Source organism: Anastrepha ludens, chromosome 2, assembly GCF_028408465.1.
Source record: "Anastrepha ludens isolate Willacy chromosome 2, idAnaLude1.1, whole genome shotgun sequence".
NCBI classification, from domain to species: domain Eukaryota; kingdom Metazoa; phylum Arthropoda; class Insecta; order Diptera; family Tephritidae; genus Anastrepha; species Anastrepha ludens.
The window spans coordinates 114178314-114204867 of record NC_071498.1 but is presented as its reverse complement, the minus strand read 5'-3'; the positions used below and the strand labels follow the sequence as shown (position 1 = coordinate 114204867).

At 37.5% G+C, this 26554-nt stretch overlaps 1 protein-coding gene across 7 annotated transcripts in view; it reads right to left on the bottom strand.

Annotated features, from left to right (window-relative positions):
- The window catches only part of LOC128855135 (platelet binding protein GspB), a 247314-nt gene that overhangs the window by 56735 nt on the left and 164025 nt on the right, over positions 1 to 26554 (bottom strand). For all 7 annotated transcript variants that reach the window (XM_054089788.1, XM_054089789.1, XM_054089790.1 and 4 more), the window contains one exon: positions 8972 to 9023. The gene's annotated coding sequence lies outside the window, so the exon portion shown is untranslated. The remainder of the gene's footprint in view (positions 1 to 8971; positions 9024 to 26554) is intronic.

Sequence of the window (26554 nt, the reverse complement as noted above, 5' to 3'; positions counted from 1 at the left end):
TAATTTTTCACGGAGCTGTGATGTGGGCAATTTTGAAAACGTGGTTTCGAGAAAAACACGCTTAAACAATTTTTCATACTTACAGCATATGACCGTAAGCCGCTCGAGCGCTCAGTTTATACCTGCTTTGCTAAAACTTTTATAACTTGAAAACTATTCAAGATTTCTTTTTAAGATTTTCATGGAACATTCTGGGGTTGTTTCTGAGTATGTTTCAACAAAAAGTAAAAAATCGATTTTTTTTAAGTTTTACAGTAGAGGCCCCCCTTAATGGCCTCTATCGACACAAACCGGCATCCGCGGAGTAGCAATTAAGTTGTGGGAAAAGGATAAAGTCACAGGAGGCTAAATACGGTGAATACGGCAGTTGTTCTGTTCGATGATATTTGTCGAGGTTTTGGATCAAAAAAGTGTTCACAATATGAGCCGTATGAGACGTTGCGTTATCATGGTGCAAGATTCATTCGTTTTCTTTCCACAAATTGGGCAGTTTCCTACGCACATTCTCCCTCAAACATCGCATAACTTCCAAATGATGTTCTTTATTTACCGTAGAATCATTTGGAACCATGGTGCACAACACCATGATAATCAAAGAAATCTAGTAGCATGACTTTTACTTTTGACCAACTTTGACGTGGTTTTTTGGGTTTCGGCTCATGTGGATAGCGCCATTTAGCCGCCAGTTGACTGGTTTGCATGCCAAACTCATATACCCACTACTCATTACCTGTTATGATGCGCTGGATAAACGTTCTCGGCATGTCTTCGCCGCCTTCTTCCCATGAATTTTTTGAAATTCAACTCTCTTGAAACGAATCGAGCAGCCACGCGTCTCATGCCCAATTGATGGACCAAAGTGTTGCGAATTGATTCGTGAGACGCGCTAAGGTCCCAAACTGCCTCCCTCAAACAAACACTCGTAGACCCATGATTTTGATAAAGTACACTCGCCATAGGCTTTCTGCAATATTTTTAACCTTTCGCCACACGAAATCCCGTTCAAAACAGAAAATTTAAGACAAATACTTTGTTAGATATTTTTATCCATAGTGAAAATCGCAGAGCACACCTGCGGTTGACTTAGGCATATGTGCAACGTGCGATTTTTAAATGAACAATTCCCGATATTTTGTTGACAGAATGTAAAGGGTGTTTTTTTTAGAGGTTAGGTTTTCAAGTTGGCACTACTTTTTTCGTAGATGGTCTTTTTGATTTATGCTCAGTTTGGTTTGCCATTTCATAATGAATAGACTTACACCTGAACAACGTTTGCAAATCGTGCAAATTTATTACGAAAATAATGGTTCGGTTCGCGCGACGCATCACAAGAAAATTTTGTTCAGCGATGAAGCTCACTTTTGGTTGAATGGGTATGTCAATAAGCAAAATTGTCGCATTTGGAGTGAACATAATCCACAAGCCATTGCTGAGACGCCGTTACATCCTCAAAAAGTCACTGTTTGGTGTGCTCTATGGGCAGAGGGAATCATTGGTCCATATTTCTTTAAAAATGAAGCCGGCCATAATGTTACAGTCAATGGAGAGCGCTATAGGGCCATGATTAATGTCTTTTTCGTGCCTGAATTGGACGATGTTGATGTGGACGACCTTTGGTTCCAACAAGACGGCGCTACATGCCATACAGCCAACGCAACAATCGATTTATTGAAGGTAACTTTTGGTGACCGCATTATCTCGCGCCGTGGACCTGTGGCGTGGCCTCCAAGATCGTGCGATATAACACCGCTGGACTATTTCTTATGGGGCTATGTGAAGTCGCTTGTCTACGCAGATAAGCCCGAGACGATTGACGTCTTGGAAGAGAATATTCGGCGCGTTATTGCTAACATACGGCCCCAATTGCTGCAAAAAGTGGTCGAAAATTGGGCCTCTTGGCTGGAATTTATTCGAGCCAGTCGCGGCGGCCACTTGCCCGAAATCATTTTTAAAACATAATGGCAAACCCTTATCTTTATAATAAAGCTAAATTCTTGGCCATAACATTAAATAATATACGTTTTATTTCATCTTGAAAACCTAACCTCTAAAAAAAACACCCTTTATAATGAACTTTCCGGATTATGTGGTCGCTTATCTGTTAAGCAAATTCTGTTGTAATTTTTTATAATTCCCTAATGAAAAATATACAATATAAAAACTTAATTATGTTTTGACATTGCCATGTTCATAAAAAAATTTAGAAGTGCGCTTGTATTTAAATACAAAATTGGCATAAGCCCATATTAGAAGAGGAAATAAGGGGGCAATTCATAAGCAGACGGAATTCCTCCACAAATTAAACTCCTCATCAAGCTCGTTCGTTTTTCTTTGCCTAAAGTGTGATTCAGTACAATTGCCGATACAAGGCTTGATTCGGTTTAGCAGAAGTATAATAACATAATAGACATTGACTGTAATTATGTAAGCAGAAATTTTGTAAGATTTACAATCAAAATTAACGATTATTCTTATTACCAAAGATTTTGAATAGCCCATTATATTATATGAAAAACTAAATATTAACTATGTGTTTTCTAATTATAGAAAGTACAATTTCTAATGCTATGCAAAATCGTTTACAAGCATGGGAATATTTTACAAATTCTCTCTTGTTCAACAAATAGCTACCAAGTACTCAAATTCCACCCACCACAGTTATAAATGTTTCTATGAATACTGCCTTCTCACGCACTTTAATTAAATTTAATTTCATTAAGAGTCTTAAAAAACTCACTCCGATGATGTGCTGCGCAACTTCAGCTCAATCTACAACGAGTATATTGCTATTATTAGTTCAACATCTTAGGCGTTAAAGCACACAACTATGGTTGGGGCGTATGAGTGATGAAAGCCTCAAAGTGTAGTTATGTTTGAGGTTATGATTAAATCGATAAAGGAATGGTTAAGGGGCATTAGCATGCGAAAACAATGAAATTTGAGCCTACATAAGTACTAAATGTAGTAGCATATATATGTAATCACTCATTTGCATATATGAGAATACGTGTTTGTGTGTTTGTGCGTGCATGTGAATTTATTTATAGCCAGTTAATTTGTAGCTCGTTTTGGCTCAAAATCTATTTCTAAACGAATTTCGAATGGCTGCAAACGTTTTAGGCAGCAACAAAGGTCAAAGCTAATTAATAAGCATTTTAGAAAGGGCAGGAAAACCAAGTGTCGGAAGTGAATAATAAATTAAAAATTTTAAGTAAGAATTCAAAAAGAATAAATGAAAATTAATTTGTAAATCAAATATAGTTGCACTAATTATTTATAGACTTAAGGAATTTGATTTAGTGAATCGTATGCATGGAAGATGTATTGAATGAAGAAAAAGGTTTTTGAGGAGAGAGTGAGAGTTTATAGCGCAATGGGCAATAATAACAAACTCTCGCCATTTGTATGTTGTGTGAGAATATTATAACTTTAATACAAGGCCAAATTCCTAGAAATACTAACTTTTTAAAGACTTAATAGCCTCAGCTCCAAGTTAGATTATTCGAACGATATACAAGTATGAGCTATTCTTAATTCTTAGTCCTGCCATAAGTTCTGTTACAAGTTAAGTCCGCTATAGATATGAAATTATAATACTTTTTTTTAATAAAGTTAGTTTTATTTAATCACTTAAATATTAAAAACACAAAGTTTTAAATTTTCATTCGAAATGGTCACCATTTGCTTTTACACAAACCTTCAAACAGTCGGCCATTCAGCTATTGCAGCACGCACGGTTTCCATGGGTATTGAAGTCGCTGCTCGAACCAAAGATTGTTCGAGGCTCTCCAAATTTCTTTGAGATCTTCGACAGGTCATGCTCTCCAACTCTGACCACAAACTATAATCCAATGGATTCAGATCTGGACTTCCAGACGGCCAATCTTCTGTGGCTATGAACCCAGGAATATTGTTTTTTGGCCAATGTTGGGTGGTTTTTATCTTATGGGCCAAAGCGGAATCTTGCTAGAAGACTAAACGCTTTCCATTGAAGAGGGTACTACTCAACTGTTTCACCCCGCCTTCTAAGATATCCCCCTGGTACACCGGTCTTAACCACTTTTTCGCGGAAATGAAGAGATGCAACGCCTTTACAGGACACTCCCCACCATACTATTACAGAGGCTGGATGGTGGCCACGCTGAGCACTTGGAACAACATTTTTTGCGTCTTTAGAAGTTTTAGCATAGATTTTGTCGGTTTGCTCATTAAAAACTTCTTCAACTGTGGACATTTTCTCATCTTTTTCTGTCTGTCACTTTAGACGTTTAGGAAAAACGATTGATTGTGTGGTAAACAAACATTCTCGAAATCTTAAGTTTTTTCAGCAATTCGTAAATCTCACTTACACTTTTAGCACACTTTTCTAATGCAATCATTGCAATGCGATTTTCCTTAGCTTCCCACTTCATTGTGAGCAAGCGAAATTTGTCACGAAACTTAGTATAGTTTATGAGTAGACAATCCATACGAACAAAAACAATGCGAATTTGTTCAACGTCGTATACATTGTAAAATTTGTCACAGAATTTATGGCAAGATTAAAAATATACGAGGGTCGCTTTAAAAGTACGTGCCAAGTCAGAGAGATGGCACTACTGGCGCGTATCGAGGTTAAGTTTAGCTAGTATCATCTCTTGGAAGAACACACTCCAAGCTTTAAGCAGAGCAGTCTATATATTTGTGTATGGCATTCGTTTGAATCGAAAAGTCGAGTGATTTTACTTTTCCATCACGACAATGCAGCAAGGCACGCCTCAGCATTTGTGGTCGCAAAATTAATTTAAATGGGCTTGAAACTCTATTAAAATCCCCCTATTCTCTAGACTTGGCATCCCCTGATACCGCGGACTGCTATTTGTTCCTCAGTTTAAAGAAATGGCCGGCGGGGAAACTATTTTATTTAAACGAGGTGATTACAGAAACGAATTGCTAATTTTCAGACTTGCACGAATTCTATTATTCGGAAGGGATCAACAAACTAGAATAGCGTTGGATGAAGTGTATAAGCCTAAAAGCAGATTATGCCGAAAAATAAAAAAATATCACCTCAACCATTTCCAGTTCGCTAAGTTCATGGAACGAAGTCTTGGAGAAAACGTCGAAATGTCGATTCTTCGTCATTCTCAATATGTGACCTTCATCCTTCGAGTACGTGGGAAATTTTACGTAAGGATCTTGACTTACAGGCCTGTAAAATACAGATCGCGTAAGAACTGAAGCCAAATGACGACGATCATTTGCGTCGCATTTTTTGCTGATTAATTATTCAGATTTTTTTAAAAATTGAATGCCGGATATCATATTCAAAAATTGAATGCCATGAAACCACCAACCAGAATAATAATAAAAAAATTCATTCCAACAATACCACATTTCTTTTTGTAAAACTTAAAAAAAACCCGATATAAGATTGATTTTTCTCAAATATCATTGATCAAATAGATTTGGTCGTTTGTTTTAGATCTGCAGGCAATATATAACGCACGCAGTGCGGCAATAAGGCTGAACACTCTAAACAAGTGGTCAAACACGGATTATGGCCACGGTAAAATCCTGGCTGGCACTCTGGGGCTTCCCGAACTGGTGGACTATGCACTCCCGCCTATACTTGCCATTACATCGTTTACGACCCTCCTACCCTCAAGGGAAGAGTGGGAACGGGACGACGTGAGACAGGACGAGTCCATCCATGTTTACATAGATGGCTCAAAGCTCGAGGGCAGGGTAGGCGGAGGTGTATATTCTGAACATCTGGGGATCTCCTGCATTTTTCGGCTCCCCGACTACTGTAGTGTCTTTCAGGCTGAACTGATGGCAATAATAAAAGCCGCGACACTGATACAGTGTGATGCGATATCCGGAAATGATATCTACATCTTCACTGATAGCCAAGCGGCGATAAAATCCCTCACAAAACAGTCGACAACCTCCAAGGTAGCCATGAAATGCCGCACATCTCTTAATGAGATGGCTGAGTCATTTCACTTAAAGGTAACATGGGTTCCTGGCCATCGCGACATTGAGGGTAACTGTAGAGCCGATGAACTAGCAAGACTCGGCACTAAACTGTCTGACGAGCACATAGATAATGACATAGGGATACCCTTACAAACATGTAAGCTACACATCCTTGAAGAAATTGTAAAGAAAGCAAACGAAAGATGGCGAAATGAAGCAACCTGCAAAATCGCCCGTCAACTTTGGCCAACTCTAAATGCTAAACGCACAAAATCTCTGCTAAGCCAAAATAAACACAGTCCTAGCACATTGATCTCAGTCATAACGGGGCACTGCCTAATAGGCAGACACGCCCAAAGGATGGGTGTGCAAACACATGACTTCTGTAGAAGTTGTCAAGATGAGGACGAGGAAGAGACAATCTCGCACCTACTATGCCACTGCCCTGCTCTATCCAGGCGGAGGTTTACTATTCTGGGTAGACAATTTTTTAATGAGCTAGAAGACCCCAGTACTATAGAAATCAGAGATATTTTAAAATTTTTGAAAAACACACACTGGTTTTAGGAGAGATAGGGACAAGCTCCCCACGCGGCATCACAATGGGCTATGAGCCTGAGTGTGTCCCACAGGACAACCGCTTCAACCTAACCTAACCTAACCTTGTTTTAATCGGCACCGGCTACAGCAGAAACTCGTTTTCTACGTCCGATATGATAGAAAAACGCTGCGTTCTAGCGAAATAACGCGGGCACTTAATGCAATTTTTATCGAGTGATTTGCAAATCGTGATCCAGATTTAATTTTTTTTCAGTATTTTGCGATCCGGATCTCGGTCCTTCAGTATTTCCCTTTACATGATCAGGATCCAATATTTTGACCCACATATTGCGATATTTATCGATCGTGCCCTGCACGTTATTGTAGCAGCATAAACGTTCCCCATTTACAAGATATCAGTCAAAAACTTTAAGGCTTATCACAAGTGCACCCTGGTTCGTCACAAATAAAACCATACATACTGATCTAAAAATTCCCTTTATAAAAGATGAAATTAAAAAAATTACCACAAAATATTTACAGAGATTAAGTTATCACGATAACCCGCTAGCAATTGCATTACTTGATGAAACTAATGAAATTAATAGACTTAAAAGACATCATGTATTAGACATTCCATTCAGAACCTAATAGATAAATCTAATATTAAAATGTATTAAAATCTAACACATAAGTCTGAATATAAGTGTACATTAATCGTAGTATACATATATATCATTATTGACCTCAATGGAGCTCAATAATATAAGTCAAATTGTTAATAGTTAGATAATTTGCTTATTATTTTAAAAATAGATTGCAAATAAACGACAAAAAAAAAAAAAAATTTACAAGGAATGCTGCTGGAGTGACAGTCCGTGGCTGATATAAGTCTAAGTCGTTCTGGTAACGTGGAACCGACTGTCGTGGGAACGATCGTGCAGGGTTCACCTAATGGGCTGTGTGTAATGTGCCAAGCTGCTGAAACCAAAAACCAGCCAAGTTTATTTATTTAATTTCGGTTTCCAAAAATAAACTAAAATATCTGTTTTTTAATCCTAAATGCGGCAAGTTCGTTTCCTAATACAGCTGGATAGTCTTTTTGTATACTTATTTTCATTAAATTCCACAAAAAATATGACGATGAAGTATTTTAGAAATAAGTTAAATAAATTACAGCAGACGATAGTTGTAGATATGTTTTGTAATTTTCCAACACTCAATCGAAAATTACCACTTCATATGGCGAAAAGGCTGCTTTGATCAACGCTGCCACAAAATGTTTTTCCATATACTGCATTCAAAATAAATTCAAAATTCGCCGTAAATGCGAAGTCTATTTTATTAGAAAAAACTTTTTCTATCATTTGGTGTTTCATGCTCGGAAATTTACGCCAACGCGCTTCCGAATGGTAGTCACACACCAATCCATTCGGCTGCGGCGGCTGAAAGTACGACTAATTTTGTGCCATATATATAATACAGCGTTTTTCAGTAAGAGCGCTTCAACTTTTTTTTTGAATAAAATACAAACGGTTTGACTTTTTTAATTAATTTTTTTTATTATCGAGTTTGAACATATACATTTAAGTATGAAATTCGATTTCTTTTGCATGACCACCGCGTGCACGTTTTACGAAGTCCAATCGTTGAACCCAATTTTCGACTACTCTTTTGCATAAATCGGCCGAAATTCCAGCAATTTCGCGTTCAATATTGGCTCTGAACTCACAAATCGTCGCCGGCTTGTTACTGTAGACCAATGACTTCACATAACCCCAAAGAAAATAGTCTAGAGGCGTCAAATCACACGAGCGCGGCGGGCATTCGACCGGTCCATTTCTGGAAATAATGCGCTCATCGAACTTACTCTTCAACAAATCAATTGTAGCGTGTGCTGTGTGGCTTGTGGCCCCGTCCTGTTGAAACCACATGTCGTCTAAGTCCATTCCATTCAATTGCGGCCAAAAATAATCGTTTATCATGTCGCGGTATCGATTTCCATTCACAGTAACGTGGCGATCGTTCTCGTCAACGAAAAAATATGGGCCAATTACGCCGCCGGCATGTAAACCGCACCAAACAGTGATTTTTTCGGGATGCAACGGTGCCTCATGAATCACGTGTGGATTGCTTTCTGCCCAGTAATGCATATTTTGCTTGTTGACAAAGCCATTGAGCCAAAAGTGAGCTTCATCACTGAAGATGATTTTTTGGAAAATTTGTAAATTTTCATAAAAAATTTGCACGATTTGCAATCGTTGCTCAAGTGTGTAGCGTTTCATGATGAAATGTATACTAATGAAGTTTACAAATGACAAACGAAAAATAAAAAATATTGCGTCGTTCGCCCTCCCTATCGGAAAAAAGTTGAAGCGCACCTATTGAAAAACGCGATATGTATATAAATATATTTTATATTAATTTATATATAGTTAAACAAATTTACTATAATTCCGTAATAACTCACCTCAAATGTCTGTTAAATTTGATTTTAACCACCGCTTATTTATATAGATAATCTGAAAGGAAACGAACAAATTTAATCACTTAATTATTCTTAAATAGTCGAAAAGGTAAATTAAAAAATATAAAAAAATTATATATTATAAAAAAATAAATTAGAAAAATATTTACTTATATGTAGACAAATTGAAGTATGGAAGCCAAATTCGCAAAATTAGTGTGAAAGCAAAAATTTAAGCTTAAATACTTTCTTAGTGTTGTTGTTGGATCGAAACATGAGTTTAATGATACCATGATACGTGTGAACATAAAGGTAACCATGCAAACACAAATCCATACATGCATACTCATACATACGTAAAAGTAAACACATTCACACTTATCGAGCACAACATAATGTATAGGGTGATGCAAGCGTAATGCAGATCTTAGATATCAATTATTTGTGATATGCTAATTTCTGCAGACAGCTGATACTAAACGTTTTGGCAAGATTAGTCATAGATCTATACTCAGTTGAACAATGCGTAAAAGTTATCCACAAACGGTTTATGAAAATGCCTCGTTCTGCAGAAAATGCATTTCACGCATTGCGTGGTTCTTTTATCATGAGAGATGCGTCATATTTTCACCTGAACCGATACGTAAACAAGCAAAAATGCCGCATTTGGGGCACTAAAAACATTTACATATGAGGTTTGTTAAGAAAATAAGATGAATTTGGACATTTTGCGGGCTACGTATATTCGAATTTCGATTATTTTTTTTATATTGGTCTTGAAGATAAGTTCACGGTTTTAACAATATACACGTACCAGGTTTATTTTGTTTGTGAAAGGAATAAATAAGACAAGTGTTTTGCGTGTTCGGCTATTTTCTGCAATCGGCTCTTGGCTTGTGACGATTGGGCTTTGGTTTCGATGTCATAATCATATACTCATGATTCGTCACCAGTTGTGACCCTTTTAAACAAATCTGGATCATCGTTGACGTCATTCAACAATTCCTCAGCGATGCTCATGCGATGTTTTTTTTTGTCAAAATTTAGCAATTTGGGAATGAACTTCGCACTTCATGCCCAAAATTTCCGAAAAGATTGCATGGCATGAGCCAACCGATATACCAACATCCTCAGCAACTTCTCTAATTGTGACTCGACGATTCTCCACAACAATTTTCTTCACTTTCTCAACATTTTCATCGGTTGCTGATGTGCTGGGGCGTCCGGAGCGAGCGTCGTCATTCACATCTTTTCGACCTTCTGTAAGAAGCTTATACCACTTGTAAATATTTTTTTGACTCACAGTACTCTCACCGTATGCCATTGTCAACATTTCAAATGATTTGAAGCACTTAACTCCATTATTTACACAAAATTTGATGCAACTTCTTTGATTCATTTTTTTCGATAGCAGAAAATCGCCAAAAACGCAAAAAACTTGTCTTATTTATTTTATATATTTATATTTATATAATTAAAATCGAAAGTCGAATGTACGTAGCTCGCGAAATGTCCAAGTTCACCTTAATTTTTTAACAAACCTCGTACCCGCTCGAGAAAAAAACTTTGCATCCAAAACCGAGTTGCTGTTTAGAGTGATTTTTGGACTGGCGTGGTCATCGGAACGTACTGCTTCAAAAATAATTCTGGTAATGATGTTATAATGAACGGTGAACGTTATCGTGAAATGGAAAGAAGCTTTTCATAGTCCCAATTAGATGAGATGTACTGGAAAGAAGCTGGTTTCTAAAGGATGGTGCAACCTTTCTTAGAGCACATGAAACCATGCCGCTATGGTGAATGAAGTTTCCATATCACGAAACAAAAAAAATCAATAGACCACCGAGATCTTTGATCGTTTGGACACCTTTGGACTTCTTCGCTGGGGCTTACTCAAAACTACGGCATATGTCAATAAGACGATTCCAGAGCTAAATAATGAAATAATGTGCGTTTTTTATGATTATAGCCCAAACCATGCCAAAAAGTCATGGAAAATTGTATGTGCGCATCCAGTCTTGCCACATTAGTCGAAGTGGGAATTCAACGAATATTGTGTTTCAAACATAAACAACATTTGATATCCAAAATCACGATGAAATACAAAACAAAAAATAATATTGTATTGTAATTTCGACAAATATTGTTGTGTTTTATTCAAAAAAGAAAATCTGATGTTTAATCACCCTGTGCAATGGAATCAATATGCTTTAGATTTATTGAACTATGTGACTGTCACGCCGAATGCGGTGCATAAGCCACGTTCAAAAACATATACAGGGTTTGACTGAAAAGTAATGAGCCTTATTTTTTTTAAGCAGTTTTATTAAACTTTTTGGCTTATATAACTAATATTCTTCAAAATAGGACCCTTGAGCGTTAATACACCGCTGGAGCGGTCCTTCCACTGCAGGAAACATTTTTTAAACTCATCCGCCGGAATCGCGTTCAATTCGGCTGTCACAGTTTTTTGGATCGCCTCGATGGAGTCGAAACGCCTCCCCTTCAGCTTTCTTTTCAGGCGCGGGAACAAGAAGAAGTCCGGAGGGGACAGGTCTGAGCTGTAGGGCGGGTGGGGAAGCACCGGAACCCCCACCTTGGCCAATGCAGAGCTGCAGAGGAAGGCAGCCATACCAATATTATCATAATAAAGAGAAATGACAATAATTTCTTAAAAAAATTGTATTTTATTCAAAATCTACACCGGCCCTTGAAACTTAACCACCCTTTGTAAGCCATGCATTCGACTGATTCTAACGTTTGCGACGGAAACAAGAGCAGATAGTTCCATAACCCAGCAGTATCGAAATAAAAACACTAAGTACAACAACAAGATGCACATTGCATGACTGAATACCAAATGCTAAATTAGTGAGATTTGTGAGGTAACAGACGAAAACCGGTGGACAAGAGGAATGAGAAAAATGTGGAGGCATCACGATCATTAATAACACCCTCTGACTTGAACTAAGAGCAAAAAGTAAAATTCCTATCACCACCTCAAGGTCAAGTGAGAATATTGATCGACAGCATCTCATTTCATTTGGTTTCGGAAACCCTTTCTATCGAGTTTTCGCACTGAAAAGGAATGGAATACGTCGGTGACTACCACGATTGTCGATCAATTCGACTAATTTTTTTCAGAAACACAACGAGTGGAATGGCGACAGTGTGACATCAAATCGATTCTTTCAATCGAGAGCTTGTTCGAGATTAATTACAAAAGCGGGTCATTGACCTGTATAGTACAACTTACAGCATCTTTCATAATTGAGGACTAAAAATTGCTCCGAATTCAACATTCGAAAAATCTCATTAAAGAGGCTAGAAAAGACGAGAACTTCCTTAACAACATTGTAACTGGTGGCGAAGCGTGATGTTCCAACATGAACCTGAAACTAAGCGTCAAAGTGCCGAATGGAAGGCCCCAGACGTGCCACCACCCAAAAAATCGCGTTTGGAGAAGTCAAAAATCAAATCGATGCAAATTTTTTTTAAGATTCCAAGGGAATTGTCCACAAACAGCTCGTGCCAATGGGCCAAATCGTCAATACAATTTTCTATCTTGACGTTTTGAAGCCTCGAATCCGCCCTGAGTACCTCGAAGGAGGAAGTTGGCGATTATTGCATGATAATGCACCACCTCATCGATCCACTCTTGTGACTGATTTTTTGACTAGAAATCGCATTTTATTTATTTATTTATTTATTTATTTATTAATAATGAAATATAATTATAAATAACTATATTACAAAAAAGAGGCACTAGCTACTAAGACTATCGGCATTTTAACTATCAATCACTTACCGTATTTGCCTGATATGGCTTTCTGTGATTTCTACCTATTCGGAAAATTGTATTTGGCCATGAAAGGAAAACGTTTTGCGTTCGTAGAAGCCATCCAAAAGGCTTGTACAGACATTCTGAAGGGCATTCCGGCCAATGACCTGAAACACTCTTTCGAAAAGCTTTAAGATCGCGCAAAACAGTGTATCGAGGCCGGACGGGACTATTTTGAATAAATAAACTCGAAGTAGACAAAGCTCCTGTCGTTTCTATTTTAGCTCAGTCTGGTTTATTTTGGACTTAACCTTGTATGTTAACTCCTTGCCTAACCTTGTGTATGGCGTCTAGCATATTATTATTATTATTATTATTATTACTATTATTATTATTACTATTATTATTATTCTATATAGCGCTAGCCGGGGGCGCAAAGTGTCTAACATAAATAAATAATCGAATTTTTATTTACTGTAAAATTCGCATTGCAGCAATGAGAGAGGATACCGGCAAACAGCTGAAGATTTATAGGAAATTTTCAAGGTTAGTTTCCCACCAAACTACAAATAAAACCACTCACACACATATAATATACAAAGCAGCAAATGAACAATGCACCCAATTAAACTTCAAGCAATATAGAAAACATTTTTTATGGCTTCCACTGAATGAAGCCAAGCATTCACGCCACATCACTCCTCACATAAAAGAAGAGCAAAAAATTAAAAGAAAATCAGAAGCCAACAAGTTATTTGAGCGCATTGCGTTCGCATTACTCCTCCAGCTAGTCAGCGCTATTGGCTGCTGCATGCAACCACAACGCTTTGTAACACCAAAAAATGGCACAAAAAACAAGGAAATATATATGCAGCTGAGATGGGATCTCATGTTGCCGACATTTCATTGCAAGAAACTCTAGAAAACTTCCACCGATGCTATTTTTTCTTGCTTGTTTGCTGCTTTTCCCGACCGCTTTTTCATTTGTGGCATCTGCAACATACTGCATACCATACGTAAGTAAATGTTTGCGCCTCATTGCGCCGTGTCTGTGCTCGCCTGTCATATCCTAATTAAGACCAAGTCAGGCTGCAGAGAAAAAACTAAGAATTATTGCATATGTGTCACTGATGCATCGGCTGACTACCAGCCACTGTTGTGCTATGCCTGACTGTCGTTAAAATTTCGATTTGCTTGCTTCATTGCGCCCCCCAACGAATTGCCTGACTACTTTCAGATGCAAGCACAGTAATCGATGGGAGCTACCCACCTCCATCCATCGACCAGCCGCAACTGGCTGGCAAAAGAATGTGACCAACTGCCTGACAATCCAGCCGGTTAGCGAATGCTGCAGAGTTCAAGCGTGTGGGCGCCATGCAAATTTATGACTGAAATGCTGATTTTCAGGTTCATAAAACTGCGAAAATTTCATAAAAGCGTTCCGCATATCTACAAGTACAAATGTGTATGTAGTGTTCGTTCTAGTCTGCCCAATATTGAAAATTGCCGCTGCAGGCAACTCTATTGCAATATGATGCTTGTTCACCCGTTATGTGCATAGTGCTGAAGGCGACTTCGCATGGAAATTACTCATATTTCAGCTATGCCATGCTCACCACCACCACCAATCGTGGGAGTTTTCTGAGATTTTCCATTGGCATACCCCTTGGCTTCGCATGCGCACAGTTGGGCAATAGTCGAAATAGTCAGGAAACCGATATGAGTGTAAGTTGACAAATCTGTGTTCTGCCAACGGTTTTACTCTGTGCAAATACCATTCATTCATTGGTTTTGTGGTCTATTTGGTTTATTGTTTTTCTCTCTTTTAATGAAACCAATCTGGCTGGTGGTTGGTGACTCACCCAAAAACAGGCCAGTATATATTATATGTATGTATTTAAATGCGAGTATTTATGTGCATATTTAACTGAAACTAACTGGCGCTGTCATGTGAAGTCGCATAATTTAGCCATTTTGGATAATCCATACATAAATATTAAGATTCAAATGTATACGCGAACTTGCATGCCAATACCGGTTATTTTCTGTTAAACTCGTAGAACTACACAACTGGCTGAAAAATTTGATTTTGGGTCACTAAATTTGCATACACTTTTTCTGCTAGGAATTGTTAATAGAGCATCAAATGTTGGTTATATGAATTGCCGAAAGAGTAGCTATTAATACAAAATCAATCAGTAAGTGGTTTGGAAAGACTCAGTATCCTAAACATTTTCAGATCCCGCTAGAAAATATGATGAAGAAGTGAAGTACTGAATTGCACCCTGGACACTTGCTTGAAACACTCACTTGGAAAGTGATTTTGATTCGCGACTAATAGACTGAACTTTTATTGATTTGCTATTATATACACGAACTCATTTCATAGGTAAAGAGTACTGCAAAAATGACACCAGTGAATAATTCCAAGTTGGTACCTTTTTTCATGTTCTCTTTAAAATTTCAAAAGTGTGAAGTAGACAGATGTACCTACAATTTTACACGATAGGTTCGGTTGGGTTAGGTTTCTGTGGCAGTCGGTTTAGAATAGCCAACGCGCAGTAGAACAACTCGCTAAATTATTGAAACTTATTTTAAAAATGGCCGAACATTTAAAGAAACTGGTTTTGTTGAGGATAGAAAAAAGACTGGCGATTAGACGGATTTATTGAAACTTAAAATCTATATGAAAAAGTGTTTTCTAATAGTGGTCGCCCAATAGGCAATGCTAAACCTCAGAGTGTATTTTTGCCATGAAAAAGCTCTTCCTAAAAAATATCTGCCGTTCGGAGTCGGCTTAAACCCGTAGGTTCCTCCGTTTGCGAAACAATATCAAGTCGCACGCACACATAGGAGGAGCTCAGCAAAACACCTAAAAACACACTTTCATATATACAAAGTCTATGTGAATAATCCAACAACAATTCCAGAGCTAAAATATAACACTCAGATGGAGATTGTTGAACTCAAAGCGATAATTTGTCCTTGAAAATTGTAATTCTCTTATGGCAGCCTGTTGACGTACTCATGGTGGGCATTTAAATGATGCCATTTTTCACTTATACTTGTTAAGAAACGTATTTTGAATGGAAATAGTGAAACGTGAAGGAATCTAAATTGTTACACGTTTTGTTTTCTGAGACACGTCTAAGCGCGTCTTTTGAAAGATCCTTTATAAACAGTAATTTTCAGATTTCTTAGGGTCTACTAAATAAAATTAAAGCCATCCTGCCGGAATAATATTTTAATATACTAAAGTCATGTCTGTCGGAGAAATTCTTCCAGGTCAAAAAAGATGATGAGTGCAGAGAGCTGAAAGAAATATAAGGTGGAGTTCTTCAGGAGAGGTTTTTGGGATCCATTTCATATATACTTTTTACAAATGAATTACCATTAAATAAAAACTGCGTTACTGCAACGTTTGTCGATGACACAGTAATACTTTCTATTGCTAACACAGAAACCGAGGCTTATACACAACTTGAATGCGCTCTAAATAATATTCTTGCGCGGACAAAAAATCGAAATCAGCCCATATAAACTTCGTTTATAATAAAATCAGATATGTAAAAGCAAATTCTGAAACCTGTATGGACATATGTATGGAATAAACCTTTAGGGTTGTTCAAGTTCCAGCAATGTAATACATATTCAAAATTTTCAGAATAAAGTATTTAGGGCCATCTACATCTTTTTCCTTGATGTATTCGTTATCAATCAAAAAAAAAATTTTGAAGTGTACAAAATCAGCTCTAAAATATATATTATATGTGCTGCAGAATATACAATACGTCTGACAATTAATAGGACTATGAATAAGTTCGTGCGGTTTTTTTCGAAATTTGAAACTTTATTGACGTAAAATGGTTACAAATTTAATATTCAAAATATTGTCCATCGCTTACTACTACTTTTTCCCATCTTTCTGGCAATTCACGGATTCCCTTTGTGAAAAATTCGGTCGGTTTTGCCGCAATCCACGAATCGATCCATTTTTTGACTTCATCGTAATTACGGAAGTGCTGGTCAGCCAGGCCATGTTGCATCGATCGGAAGAGATAGTAATCGGATGGCGCAAGGTCTGGACTATACGGCGGGTGGGGTAGGACATCCCATTTGAGCGTTTCTAAGTATGTTTTGACCACTTGTGCAACATGTGGCCGAGCATTGTCATGTTGCAAAATAACTTTGTCGTGTCTATCGGCGTATTGCGGCCGTTTTTCTCGCAGTGCTCGGCTCAAACGCATCAATTGTCGTCGGTAGACATCCCCCGTAATCGTTTCATTCGGTTTCAGTAGCTCATAATACACAACACCCAGCTGGTCCCACCAGATACACAGCATAACCTTCAGGCCATGAATATTCTGCGCCGACGTCGATGTTGAAGCATGGCCAGGGTATCCATACGTTGCCCGACGTTTTGGATTGTCGTAATGGACCCACTTTTCATCGCCAGTCACAATTCGATGCAAAAAACCCTTTCTTTTGTGCCGTTGAAGCAGTTGTTCGCATGCCATAAAACGGCGTTCAACGTCTCTTGGCTTCAATTCATACGGCACCCAATGGCCTACCTTTCGGATCATTCCCATGGCTTTTAAACGTTTGGAAATGGTTGATTGATCAACTCCCAAAGTTTTTGCAACCTCTTCTTGCGTTTGAGCCGGATCTTGATCGAGCAATTCCTCCAATTCGGTATCCATGAACTTTGGCGGCGCACCCTCGCGTTCTTCGTCTTCCAAGCCAAAATAACCACTTTTAAAGCGTGCAAACCACTTCTGGCACGTTCGCTCAGATAGAGCATGCTCACCATAAACTTCCACCAAGATACGATGACTTTCGGCTGCTTTTTTCTTCATATTAAAATAATGAAGAAGAATTCCCCGCAAAAACACATTATTTGGCACGAAATTCGACATTTTCAAGTGTGGTAAAAATATTGTTGTTTACGCTTCAAATAAAAAACTTATACTGACGTTTGTGCCTTACGACAGTAGCTCTCCAATGAATGTTTGGAAATGTGGATCGATGGAATAATAATCAAGTTACGCCATCTGTTGTAAAACCGCACGAACTTATAAATAGACCTATTATTTTAATGGAAATAACATATTTTATGGACAACGTAAATCTATACTAATATTATAAAGAGGAAAACTTTGTTTGTTTGTTTGTTTGTTTGTTTGTAACGAATAGGCTCAAAAACTACTGGACCGATTTTAAAAATTCTTTCACCATTCGAAAACTACATTATCCACGAGTAACATGGATTACATTTTATTTTGGAAAAAAATAGGGTTCCGTAAGATATTTGGATTTTTCGGACACAAACTGAAAAAAATCTTATATATAAAATAAAGTCAACTTTTTGTGTGTGTTCGCTAACCGGCCGTGTCTGCACCGAATTAAACCAAACTTACACACATTGTTAAGAAGATATTGAAGATGGTTTCCGTATAGTTTGGATACCTATTGGTGGATAGGGCTCGAGATATAGGTCAAAACGTGGACCCGGGTAAACTTCGGATGTGTATGTACAATATGGGTATCAAATTGAAGCTGTTGGTGAATGCTTTAGTACAGAGTATTTTTCATGCCGCTCCGTGACTGGGGTCTCGAGATATAGGTCAAAACGTGGACCCGGGTAACCTTTGGTTGTGTATGTACAATATGGGTATCAAATGAAAGCTGTTGATAAGTGCTTTAATACGGGATAATTTTCATACCTATTGATGACTAGGGTCTGGAAATATATGCCAAAACGTGGACCCGCCGTGTCTTTGCACCGAATTAAACCAAACTTACACACATTGTTAAGGAGGTATTGAAGATGGTTTCCGTATAGTTTGGATACCTATTGGTAGATAGGGTCTCGAGATATAGGTCAAAACGTAGACCCGGGTAACCTTCGGATGTGTATGTACAATATGGGTATCTAATGGAAGCTGTTGGTGAATGCTTTAGTTCAGAGTATTTCCATCCGCTCAGTGACTAGGGTCTCGAGATAGAGACCAAAACGTGGACCCTAGAATGTGTTTGTACAATATGGATATCAAATGAAAGCTGTTGATAAGTGCTTTAATACGGGGTAACTTTCATACCTATTGATGACTAGGGTCTCGAAATATATGCCAAAACGTGGACCCGCCGTGTCTTTGCACCGAATTAAACCAAACTTACGCACATTGTTAAGTAAGTATTGAAAATGGGTTTCGTAAAGTTTGGTTGTAATTCGGAGCAGTGGCAACGGGTACAGCGTTCTTTTGAGCCAGCAATAATGTCGCTTACTTTTTTAACGCTTGGGGCGGAACTGAACTGTCAAATTGACAGGGTGAGTTACAATGTGTCAATATTTCTTTCTGATTTGGCTGCCATAAGGAAAAAACGTAAGAGCAACATGTAAAAATTGTTTGTGAATTTTTTTGGAGTGGATTTTGGAACAGTGAATAATTTCTTACGAAATTTGAGAATTTAATGTGAAATCCGAATGAAATTATGTGTTCGTGGAAAAGACAATTTTTTTCGTTTTTTTTTTTTGAAAAATATAAATTGATAATGGTTAAAAAAGCTCCAATGCTTAATAAAACATATAAATTGAAACGAAAAATTCATGGATGATCAGGAAAAAAGACGATTGTTTATTCATATGCGTTGATTTGAAATTTGAAAACAATTTTCTTTTTTCCTGATTTTCAATTTATATTTTATATTTACTCAAAAACAAATAATTAGAAAAACAAAAAATATTGTTTATGCCAAAGCGCTTGAATAAAGAATAAAGAAATATATAATATGAAAACCATATATTTTCTGTTCTAAACCATATCTATTCTATTTTAGTGTGCCCAGCGAAGGGGGCCGGGTTTGCTAGTCGTTTTATATATGAATATTATGAACCTGTCATCTTACCTAATAAAAAAAGGGTGATAATGAATTTGTTCATAGAAGCAGCGGATTTATTATGAACTTGATTGACTAAACCCAAACCTAAAACATCCTTACACCTTACTTTACTTCGTCTTGTCTATGTAAGTTTGTAGTTTTAATCTCCAAGTCACGATTTTTCGTACACCACAAACTTATTGTATGTATTTACTTAATTTGAATACTAATATTTTTAAGGGCTTTTTCAATAGTTGTTTTTATTTGACATTAATAGATTTGAAATTCTTTGTGCGCGGATTGTCAAAAATTTCAACTTTCACGGGAATTGCGTCAAAAAGTGTTCCATGACGGTATGTCAGGATATATTCCATAACATACTGGCCCGGGACGTACTGATAAAAACCCCGAAGCAAGTTCTTGTTCGTAAGCACACCCTTTTGAGAACGAAATGTTTTTCCTACATAAAGCGTTTTTCAGTAAGAGCGCTTCAACTTTTTTTTTGAATAAAACACAAACGGTTTGACTTTTTTAACTAATTTTTTTTTATTATTGAGTTTGAACATATACATTTAAGTATGAAATTCGATTTCTTTTGCATGACCACCGCGTGCACGTTTTACGAAGTCCAATCGTTGAACCCAATTTTCGACTACTCTTTTGCATAAATCGGCCGAAATTCCAGCAATTTCGCGTTCAATATTGGCTCTGAGCTCACAAATCGTCGCCGGCTTGTTACTGTAGACCAATGACTTCACATAACCCCAAAGAAAATAGTCTAGAGGCGTCAAATCACACGAGCGCGGCGGCCATTCGACCGGTCCATTTCTGGAAATAATGCGCTCATCGAACTTACTCTTCAACAAATCAATTGTAGCGTGTGCTGTGTGGCTTGTGGCCCCGTCCTGTTGAAACCACATGTCGTCTAAGTCCATTCCATTCAATTGCGGCCAAAAATAATCGTTTATCATGTCGCGGTATCGATTTCCATTCACAGTAACGTGGCGATCGTTCTCGTCAACGAAAAAATATGGGCCAATTACGCCGCCGGCATGTAAACCGCACCAAACAGTGATTTTTTCGGGATGCAACGGTGCCTCATGAATCACGTGTGGATTGCTTTCTGCCCAGTAACGCATATTTTGCTTGTTGACAAAGCCATTGAGCCAAAAGTGAGCTTCATCACTGAAGATGATTTTTTGGAAAATTTATAAATTTTCATAAAAAATTTGAACGATTATTTTCATAAAAAATTTGCACGATTTTCAATCGTTGCTCAAGTGTGTAGCGTTCCATGATGAAATGTATACTAATGAAGTTTACAAATGACAAACGAAAAATAAAAAATATTGCGTCGTTCGCCCTCCCTATCGGAAAAAAGTTGAAGCGCACCTATTGAAAAACGCCTTATTTTATTTTCCTCTACTTTTACTCAAAATTTCTTGCGATAGAACCACAATTTCTTTCTAAGGGAACCGATTTGTCAAGAGGGAATGAGAAAACTGTGCACTAAGTAAACGTTTTATTATTGAATCCTGTTGAAAATATATCTAAAATCCAATTATTTTGGCATTTTCCTATCAACTGAGAATTTACAGGGGAAAATACTTGGTATTAGTTGAGTTCTTTTGAATCTGACCTGCGAAAGAACGCTCAAAACCGCTTATATTTGACACTGGTGTGAACAAAAAGTAAAAATAATGCCTTAGCTGCAGCCGGTAACGATTGCCAGTGATGGTTTCAAATGGTTTAAGGAGTGCATAATAGATGACACCCTTCTGATCCCACCAGATGCGCAACATAACCTTTGAAGTATGAAAGTTTTGTTTTCGTTGTCGATGGACCTGGTTAACCTAGTAGGCTCCAACTTTTTCTACGCTTAGGATTATCATAATAGATCCGATTTTTTTAGCCAGTGCCGGTGCGATGCAGAAAACCTCTCCTTTTCTGCCGTGCAAGAAGCATCTCACACGTCACCAAACGTCTCTCCTTCAATTGGTGTGGCACCCAGCTACCTGCTTACTGGATCATTCCCATCGCGTGCACACGTTTACCGACGGTTGATCTGTCAACATCCAACTCTTTAGACATTACATCAAGGGTTCGACATGCGTCTTCATCCAATAATTTTTGTAGTTGAGTATCTTCGAATTTTTTCGGCGCCCCTTCGAGATCTTTTTTGCACTAACGTCGAAATTGCGAATTTAGAAGCGTCGAAACCACTCTTTACAAGTTTTATTTGATGGAGCTGCTCTTTTCTTTAAAAGCAGCTGCACTTTTCTTTAAAAGGTAATAATGAAGTATGACTTCGCGCAAATGCTGTTTTTTTCGGGACGAGTGTAGATATTTTTGACGTCAGATAAAAAAAGGATCTTTACACTTTAAACGAATGTCAACTACTGCGAGGGCGGAAACTTATTCCCATACCCAATAGTTATAAGAACAAGTGCTTTCGTTAAAGATTCCTTAAAATAAGTTAAGTAACGGGTGATTTTTTAGCTATTATCTTTTTAAACATTGCTTTAAACAGCTGACGCACGTTTCGTGTTTTGTTTCACTGTCGTTGCCGTTCGCAGCAATTGGGCCTCTGTTACTCAACAACGTGGAAAATTTTGCGAAAGGATTTAGGTGTGAAGCCTTTCAAAATACAGCTGGTGCAAGAATTAAAGCCGAACGACCTACCGCAAGGCAGAATTTTTGGTGAATGGGCTCTTGGAAAGTTGGTCGAAGGTCCACCTTTTTATCGAAAAATTGTGTTCAGCGACGAAGCTCATTTTTTGATCAATGAGTACGTAAATAAACAGAATTGTCGATTTTGGAGTAAAGATCAGCCAGAAGAATTGCAAGAGCTACCGATGCATCCAGAAAAGGTCACAGTTTGGTGCCGTTTATGGGCTGGAGGTATCATTGGACCGTACTTCTTCAAAGATGCTGCGAATCCTAACGTAACTGTGAATGGTGAGCGCTACCGTAAAATGATATCCAACTTTTTTTGCCCAAAATGCAAGAGCTTGACGTGCGTGACATATGGTTTCAGCAAGACGGTGCCACATGCCACACAGCACGCGTAACAATGGACTTGTTGAGAGGCGAGTTCGGTGAACATTTTATTTCGCGTTCGGGACCTGTCAATTGATGATGTCTATTCAGACAAGCCTGTTTCAATTAACGCATTGGAAGACAACATTAAAGCATTTATATGTGAGATACCGGCCGAAATATTGGAAAGAGTATGCCAACATTGGACTAAGCGGATGGACCATTTGAAGCGCAGTCGCGGTCAACATTTGTATGAAATAAACATTAAATTATATGGACTTTACTATCGATATAAATAAAAATTTCATTCATTTTTCTGAATTTTACGTATGTTTTTTTGAAAAACTTTCCTATAGCTATTCAAAAATCACCCTTTAGTTGGCCCGAAACTTATAATACAAATATAAGAAATTGATTTACTTCCAAGCGATCCAGTAAATAATAAAAGTAATAAAACCGAACATTAAAAAAAAAAAATAATGAAGTATACCAAATACCAGATTTGTTTAGACGCATTTTTTTATGCAGAGTCATATCCAAAGTAAGTACGCTTTGATTCTATCAGCAATAGGTATTACGCTTGCACCCTCAGTCTCTCATTTGGGACGCGCCTGAGCAAAATCACTCTTCTGATGAATTTTAATTAGATTGAGTGACAAATTGGATATTTTATGAACTTCACCCAGACATGGCGACGTACACAGTTGATAATAAACAGTGGGGGCACAACAAATACAACAACGAATATATCGACTTTATTAACAGCGACCATTTTGGGTGCGTTCCCACCCAGCCCCAACGCCAGTACTATAATATAATACCTCAACATAAATTACGTGGTTACCATGGGCGACACATCATTCGGTCGTCAAAGTCTGCGCGAAGCAGCGCGTGGCTAAACCCACCGTGATGGGCCAAAAAGTTTTCGAAATGTAATGAAATTTGCCAAAAAAAAATGTTAACTACGGCAGTTGGCCGGGACGATTGGGAGAGGATTGGCTGTGAGCTAATTTGTATATTCACTGCTATCAGTGTGTCCAGGTATTGTCTGTGTGTAAGTGCGCGCGTAATTTCCTCATGCCAACGCCAATAAATCATGGTACAATTTTCATGTCTGACTGTAATTTTTCGTGGCATTTTTCCTCAGCAGCTTTCGAAAATGTGTAGTTTTTTTCAGCAAGTAAATTTGTTACGTGACATAATTTTCCTTTTTTCTCGTTTTTTTTGTTTGCTTTAACTTTTTTGAGGCGCAAAATTTGTGTGAGCTAAATAATGCTTTGCAAACAGTTGGCGTTACTTCAATAAAAAATTGTTTTTAACTTTGTAATATTGGTTGTTTTTTCTTCTGATTTTAGCACGTGGCGATTTAATGCTTTAAAAGTTATTGTCTATGAAATTTTTTCTGTGGATACACGTATTGTGGACTTTACAGGCAATTATTACGAAATGAGGAATTGCTGCTTTTGCGTTTTTCTTTTAGATGGCTTACATTGTATATAAGCTCCCAAGCAACACTGTGGCTCTGAATACATACATACATAAGTTCATTCCAGTAAATGAGTGCAAATGAAAAGGCGCAGTAAAAATGTTGACAACATTACAATGCGTCATTTGAATTTAATTCACACGTTTCCTACTTCGCGAGACAAAACTGCATAAAAACTGAGTAATTTGATTTGTTTAGAAAAGCCTGAAGCAATTAACAATTAAAAGATAGTAACGCACTCGTATTAGCGCAATAATTGCTGCTGTCGCATTCGTAAAGGAAAAGTGAAAAAATTTAATTCGCCGTTTTTGTAAGCGCAGCGATGATGTACAGTAACCGGAGAAAGAGCATATTTTGGAAAAGTACTTAGAAAATAAAAGTTTATCTATATTTTTTTGCATCAAAATATATATTTTTATTTTGTAGAAAAATTTTTTGGAGGTTTTTTTCAAGAATACCTCATTTTTTAGTCAATTTCCAGTTTTTACTTACGAAACTCCATTAAAATTTTTAAAGTCCTATTCTAGTAGCCAATGATCCTCCTCTTATTTGTAGTGTGCATCTTGATGTTGTTCCACAAATGGATGGACCTACAGTTTCAAGCCGACTCCGAACGGTAGATATTTTTTATGAAAAGCTTTTTCATGGCAGAAAAAAATATTTTTTTCATATTGGTTTTTCATGCACGGAGATTCGAACCTACGTGCTTCGAGTAGTAGTCACGCAATAACCATTCGGTTACGACGATCACCAATACATATATGCATTTAGAGTATTTTTAAGAAAAACTCGCTTAAATTAGCTTAAGCTTCCCCTGATTTTTTCTTTGAAAGCATTGAAAAAGGATTAGGATTGCTCTTAAGAAGTTTTATTTAATTCATATTCAATTAAGAAAAGCGAAAGCTTGATGCAGAAATGGCCTCGAATAGATTCATTCATCGAACTCGTCTTTTTTTAACCTCCCTCACAGGCGCACGGATTTCTCGTTCAGTTGAAGACATTATTCTTACAAAATTTCTTATAGGGCGCCAAAATAATATAACACTTTGACCAGCTTGTACTAGTTTTACTTTCTTTTTAATGTAGACTTTTTTCTTAATAAAAGTATAGTCCATTGTGGCCAGCCAGAATAAAGAAAAAATTGAGTACGCAGTTTTTTCTACTTCGAGAGTGCCAGACTGGTCCATTTTACCTTCGCCGTTTTATAGCACATTAAAGATATGCATAAAGTTCGGGTTTGAAGTGATAGAAGCTCGTTGCCCGTTGCTTTTGTATATTTTTTGCTGACGGTCTTGTGCATTTTCTCTATATAACGAATGCATGAAATTTTTTTTATATGGCCGTATGGCCAACCACCGCCCGTTGCGCTCATTCACATATCATCTTTGCCATTTTCATCTTCCACTTCATCTCAGCAGCATCTCCACCATATTATCAGTACATTCCTGGTCTTTTCTTCCAATATCGTTCAGTGGTTTCACGTGTTGCAACTTCATTTGCATTGTTGCATGGCTTCTACTGCTACAGTTTGTAGTGTTGTCAGCGGTTGCTTATAAACTGATTCGAGCTAAACTTAACGAAATGGGGAATGCGAAGAAGAAAAATGTTTCATTTAAACTCTTTAAGTAATCCCAACCTTTTTTTATTAAAAAAAATTAATAAATATAAAAAATTTTTCAAATTAAAAAATTAATTTTATTTAAATTAAAAATATTAAAATACAAAAGATGTCCAAAAGATTTCCAAAGAGTTCAAGTGAATTCATTTTACTATCCATAGTGTTCTTTACAAAAGTATAGTAATACCATTAATTTTTCTTCTGTTTGAAAGGCTGTTCATTGGAAATTATATGTTATGAAATCATGAGAAAACATTCGGCGAAGAGCAAGGTTAGTGAATTTCTGGCCACGAGTGGAGCGGAGGCGCTTGAGAGATCTGCTGAGGTCAACAAAATCTCAGCACTCGAATTTCGTGGATGCCCGTAGAGGGAATTGATGGCGAGGTATGAATGCTGTGCGACTCGGCATTACTTCGAATCCTTTTTGCTTCATTTGTATGGCGGATGAGCTAGAATCATCTCAGAACTTTCTCTTTAAATGCCCTGCTTTCGCAGGGGTAAGATTTAAGTATCTTGGCTCTCATCTCTTTGATACGCCTGCTGATATAGCAGACATTGACATTAAAAACTTGATGAAATTCAGCAGTAGTAAAAAGTGGCTAACATCACCGTAAATCAGTTATTGTTCGGTTACCTTCACCAAATACAATCTGAAAAGTCAGAAGTTGCAAGGCTGTCCGATACTTCCAAGGGCAGAACTTGCAACATAAGGCTATACAATTTAAGAGATTAATTATAAAACCTTTTCTCAGATTGACCCACTGTAACACGCCTGCGGAATAT